This window comes from Ornithodoros turicata, chromosome 9 (assembly GCF_037126465.1).
Source record: "Ornithodoros turicata isolate Travis chromosome 9, ASM3712646v1, whole genome shotgun sequence".
Taxonomy (NCBI): domain Eukaryota; kingdom Metazoa; phylum Arthropoda; class Arachnida; order Ixodida; family Argasidae; genus Ornithodoros; species Ornithodoros turicata.
Window position 1 is genome coordinate 27282182 of NC_088209.1, and position 6000 is coordinate 27288181.

A 6000-nucleotide genomic window follows, 5' to 3' on the forward strand; every position below is an offset into this window, starting at 1 on the left:
GCGAGTAATGTGCAAGGCGCACGCTTGCACCCGGCACACATGCAGGCGGCGGATGAAGAAGAGAAACAATGGGTGCGTTTTCTTATTCAACTCTGGCAACTCCGAGTTACTTTGAGCCAGCGAAAACTAGCCAGAGTAGCCATAGTAGTGGAAATGACATCATAACTCTGCGGTGAAAACTAGCCAGAGTAGCCATAGTAGTGGAAACGACGTCATAACTCTGCGGCGAAAACTAGCCAGAGTAGCCGAAGAGTGACAACTCTTCTCTACTCTGCATCGAGGCGGAAGACCAGTCACAAGGACTGGCTCCCATATAACTCAACAAGCCAGGACTAAAACTAGAACTAGTGCAATGCCAACTCCTGCCAACTCTGCTCTGAAGAAGGGTAGCCGTCGCTATGACGTCACACACAATCTAGCAGACGACGATGCGTCGTCTGCTACCAACCGTTCTGTTGACAGACAATTTGGGTGGTGTTCAATTCGGAAATGTAGGGCTGGTTAAAAACTGTCGAACATTTTCAAAATCTGCTAGAGTGCACGCATCTGCGGTAAGAACAGACCGTATGCCACCACTTCCACATCGTCTCGCCCGTCAGGCCAGTCTGCCATTTTCAGCACAGAGTAACTCTAGCCGTTCGAAAATTACGGTCAAAGGGCGGCTACTCTGGAGTCACGTGATGATGAAGGCTCTGACGTCGTTACCCAACTCCCTGGCTACTTGGGTTGAATAAGAAAACGGTTGGTTATTGACCATGGATTCAATCTGAGGAATTCAGGAATGAAGTTCGAATGGAATGGGTCACCTAATTCCCCAACCCTGTTTGGAGATGTATGCTACTCCAGAGCAATTAACAGCGCATGGCTAAAAAGAAATATTAAAATGAAGTCTCCTTCTATATGACCACAAGAAATGTTATGAGGTGATATTGCGCGTCATAGGTGGATGGAGGGGGGTGGTATAGGTTTATTGCAAAGAAAGAAACAAAGAAAGAGGGGAAAGGTTAGCCTGGTTCCAGAATCCGACTTGCTATTTCCGTGATAAAAAAAAACGAAAAGAGCGAAAAAAAAGAGGCGCAGTCACAGGCTCAGCGCGAGCCCTGTGTCAGTCAGAAAGCGCACGAGTTCCCTTCCGACGCGCCATTGAAGGGGGCGTTGCAGGGAGCTCAGTATCGTTGCAAGTGAGACCTCCCTCAGCCCCAGGACAGCCAGCCGCTCCATGAGAGCGGCACGGGGAGCGGCGAACAGGCGACAGTGGAGGAGCAGGTGGGAAGTGTTGCCCTCGGTAGAGTAGCAAGCCATACCGTCAGGCTGACCACTCTAAACCCATAATAAGGAAGGAAGGTAGAGGACGTAGAAGAGGCTGCACATGTAGGGGTGTCAAGCATGCTGATTTGGAAGAGCCGTGTTGGCGTTCGAGCCACGCTTAACCGTAGACGGTGGATAGCAGATGCCTCCCTCCTCGTGATGTTTGGGGGAGGGACGTATTGCATTTTTGGGTCGATGGAGTGCAGAAATGTATTGGGCGAGATGGCACGTTCTACGAAATCTTGGACACAGCGAGAGCGCAAGCGACGTATTTGGAGCTGGCAGGCTGACATGGAGAGCGGGATGCTGAGACATAAGGCAGCCGTGGTGTAAGCACGTTTCGCAGCAATGTCGGCACGGGTATTTCCGGGCAGCCCGACTTGACTGAGCACCCACTGGAGCCGTCCGCTGTGGCCGGAAGCCAGGAGCTCGTTGTATCTGGCGATTACAAGCGTGCGGATATCGCAAATAACACTGCACCGGTACGACGCCAAGATCTCCATTGCTGACTTGCTGTCCGTGAAGTTGGGCCACGAGTCGGCCTGTGAACAGGATATGGCGTTGAGCGCTTCATAGGTGGCTGTCAGTTCCGCTTCAGTGGATGAAAGTTCCTGCAGGCAGCTTGAAAGCCTGCGCAGTGTCGCCGTGAGGCATGTAGAAAGCTGCAGACGACGCGCCGTGCACAACCGAGCCATTCCGTGAAAATTGCTTTACGCTGACCGTGGGCCGAGCTCAAATGGTCAAGAGCAAACTGGCGCGCAGCGAGGACAGGAGTGTCTTTTTTGCGGGACATGTCGGGAATATGCAGGTCCGTCGTAAGCAGCACGAGGGTCCGCAAAGGTGGGGCGTATAGCATTAGGTGGATGGTATAGGCCAGTCTTCCAACACCTTCCCGACGATACGCTTATCTCTTGCTCTTTGTTTCTCCTGGTTTGCCTGAAAGGCTTCGTGATGCAGATATCGCACCGTATTTCACGAAAGAGCGAAACGGCATGTCTTTCTGTCACATATAACGCCTCTGCATGACATTTCTTACATGCCCTCCCTCTCAAGCATGCGCATAAATATGGAAATTGTCCTTCACTCTTTGGCGTCAGCTATGAATAAAAAATGCATGTTTGTAAAAAAATGTTTGTAAAATTGTAAATGTTTGTAAAAATGCAACGAGTACTGTTGCACAACACACAGTTTTTCACGTAATGTGATGTGATGTGAAAAAGAAAAAAAAGGGATATGTTTATAAAAAAAAGGAAAGTGAGGAAAGGTTAGTCACGCGTAGGCCGACTTGCTATTCCTTGAATAAAAAAAGAAAAGAAGGAAAAAGAAAACACACACACGCAAAAGGGGCCTTAAAGGCTGATCGAGAGGCCGGTGATTTATGGGGATTTACAATGGGGATTTATGTCACGACAAAGTCGGACTGGCTACCCCAGACCACTTAGCCGCAGTCAGTTGAAATAAATAAAAGGAGGAAGAAAACCCAGTAGTTGGGGGCGGGCGACAAACATCCCGAACTAGTGTTTTTTACGTCTTACATATTCATCCTGCCCTTTGCTTTGTCTAGGACTTCGCAGACTTTGCAAACTTTATCTGGGATTTCGAAGGACGCTAAACGTATGCCACTTTCCACGCTATTCTATTCTCGTCCTGCCGGAGTATAACACAATTATTCCAGCCGCTCGCCGCTGTTCACTTTACACAGTCTTTGTCTGCCCATATTGCACTTCTCACTTGCATGGGACAGCCTACAGACGATCCCAGCTCCGTTTGTAATGTCTGTGTTTTCAAAGGGACTTGTTTTGTGGGTGACAGGGATACGACCCTCTCGGACAGCTTCGTCGAAATTAAATTCAGACTCTGAGTGGGTCAGAAACACGCACAATCCATGTGGAGCGCACAGGATATAGTAAGAGATCCCGAGGGAATATTTAGGGGCGAGTGAGTTGCTGCGTTTCATTAAGAAGTTGCAGCGCACAATGTGGAAACCGAAAGTGTTGAGAGTACGAAAGTTTATGTGACGATGCAAACTGAAAAGTTTCTCGTGAGAGGGGGAAATAGCTGTTCTATGACGTTTCCTATCACGGCACATTTCCCTGTTTCCGGGATATTTCAATTCGTCTGAAATGTTCGAGAGTGATTGATTGATTGATTTGTAAAATAAAAAAATGGAGATGTTAGTCCCGAGCCACTCGGGACTGGTTACTCCAGGACGCGTTATTTAGAAAAGAAAGGGAAATGTTAGACTAGTCAAACATTGCGACTTGTCCCATCGTCCAGGTAGCAGTAGAATGTTAGAGGGAGCCGGTCCGTGGGTCTGAACTTCCACTCTTTTACCAATACATGCGTGAGCTGTCACTGCGACAAGGTGGATGAAGACAAGTCATCTCGATCCTCCAGTCTTCGATAGACATTATCTCAGTATCTCACTCAGAAGATAATCCCAGACGTCGATAAAGGATTTGTCGCGCTGGCATTTCCAATTTGGAGACAGCATCGGCAACAACCTATCGCGTTATATGTGAGCCGTTTTATTAGTGCTACGAAAATGACGTGAAATGGGGGGGGGGGGGGATATGTGTATTAAAAAAAAGGAAAAGTAAGGTTCAGCCAGGCAAAGAGCCGGCTTGCTATTCCATAGAAAGGGAGAAAACAAAAAACCGGAAAAGAAGAAAAAAAAAGAAAGGAAAAAAGACACTATAATAGCGGAAAAGAAGACATGGGTTTGGGAAGAAAGTGAAATGGGTGGAATACAATTGAGGTGCAGAATAATTACACTACAATAGAGAACAATACAGAATAAGTGCAAACGTTTCGTGGGGTCTTCGGGTGTCTGTGAAATACAGAGCAAAAAAAAAAGAAAGAAAACAAAAGAGAGAGAGGACATAGTGTCTGGAGCAACCCGGAAGTCCATAAATATTTGAAGACCTTTGAGGAGAAATACTGAAGGCCTGTAATGACAGCCATGCCGAAGAGCTTCCTGCTGATACTATTCAACAACAACAACAACTTTATTTTCGGCCTTGGAGAGTGGGGAGTTTCATCGCACTATTCAAGCGCACTATTCATGATACTATTCAAGTTAGCATGGAGTATCCGCATCTCCGTTTCGTATAGCTCACACTCGATAAGGACGTGTAATTAATATGCTAATTTTTTATGGCTAGCTAAATTAACATCGTGGTAGCTTTTCATTTCTTTTCTCTTCTTTTTTCATTCATTTTTTTGTCATGGCGTACCAGACAGTAGCGATTTTTAGTATATCTTGTAGTTGACATGCTAATCAGTCTGCATAGTAATACTTCAAGTTAGCACGTTATTAATGTGAATACTGAAAGCTCGAATAATTCTGACCCTATTTTGGGGACATTTTTATGTGACACGTAACTTTTCTAGTAATCATTATAAAGAAAGTCAGAGCTTGAGTACACCCAAAAAGGGACAACACAACCAGCTTGGCTGCGCGTACGCCGTTTTATCTTCTCTAGCATTCTTGTGATAGCTGTACTTGAGTAACTACTTGTTCAATGTGGATCGAACTTCACCAGCTCTGCAGATACTCTGGGTATCTGTGTTTTTGATACCAGCACAGTGCTTTAGTGCTCTCTGGAAAAGTTAGCCTTCGAGATTTTGTTTCTGAGTAACCCTGAAGCAAGAAAATTTTACACGCAAGCGACATGCGTGGACTTCACGTGGACTGTATACGTGTACCGTATAAGAAGAAGAAGAAGAAAAAGGACTAATTTTGGTCCTTTGGGCACGCCTGAGACACTCGCCGTGTTTCCCGGCCACCATTAGAAGGTTTTCTGCCTTCACGTATTCCGTGCATTTTACTTTCTGATCATAGTGGGAGGCTTCGTAGTGCGTCTCCGGCTTTGTTGATGTGCACAGTGTTCTATGCGTTTTTCCAACAAGTTCGTATTTGCTGTCGATACGCGAAACATTTTTTGAACGATTTGTTATTTATCGACGTTTTTTTAGTTAATACTTCAATAATAATAATAATAATAATAATATTTATTTCATCACACAAGTGATTGGGAACAGAGGCTAAAAAGTCGCGAGTGACTTGACAAGTCCTCTACCCCCTGCAGCAGCACAGTAAGTAATCACAATGTATGCAACTCTATGCACAATGATAAACAAGTACAAAAATATCACTCAATCATCAATAGAATAAATATCAAATGAAACAAAGATCAGTTTTGAACCTTACCTATGCTACAGCATTGTGACGTTTATATACAGTAGTGATTATTCTAAATTACAAAAATATGATAGCAAATCATTTTGTGTGTAAAGACAACAAATCGCATGTATTATCATTGAGTAGACTAACTAAATTATATTGCAACCTGTGGAACCCGTCCGAAGTCCGGCACTGTGGAACTTTGTACACTCTTAAAAATTAACTTCACCGCATAGCACGATCTTGGCCAACCATCATCTCGAATGATATCGTTACCTGCCCTGATTTGTTGAAAACGGGAGGCGTACGCCTTTTCTGTGACAATTATGAACAGCATAAGTGTCACACAAAAGGCGTACGCCTCCCGTGTTCAACAAATCAGGGCAGATAACGATATCATTGAAGATGATGGTTGGCTAGGAGCGTGCTATGCGGTGAAGCTCATTTTTAAGAGTGTATGTTAAAGGGTGGTGGTAATTGTAAGCGGGAACAACAACAACAACAAC